The sequence below is a fragment of the Gavialis gangeticus genome, unplaced genomic scaffold (assembly GCF_001723915.1).
Source record: "Gavialis gangeticus isolate Ggan-Ray unplaced genomic scaffold, GavGan_comp1, whole genome shotgun sequence".
Lineage (NCBI taxonomy): Eukaryota > Metazoa > Chordata > Crocodylia > Gavialidae > Gavialis > Gavialis gangeticus.
Window position 1 is genome coordinate 18504295 of NW_017729026.1, and position 273 is coordinate 18504567.

The window sequence follows — 273 nt, forward strand, 5'->3', positions numbered from 1 at the left end:
CACAAGAGAGAGGGTGACGGTGCACGTGTGAGAGAGAGTGCGTGTGCATGATAGCATGCATGCACGCACAAGACTGAGGGCGACAGTGCACTTGTGAGAGCGCGTGTGCACGAGGGCAGGCGTGCATGCACAAGAGCGAGGGCGACAGTGCATGTGCACGAGTGAAAGCACGCGCGTGCGAGCGAGGGTGCCGGTAAGCGTGAGGGCGGCAGTGCCCGCGGGCAGGAGCGAGGTGTGGCAGCGGGGCCCCCGCGCCCCCCGGGGCCGCCGCTG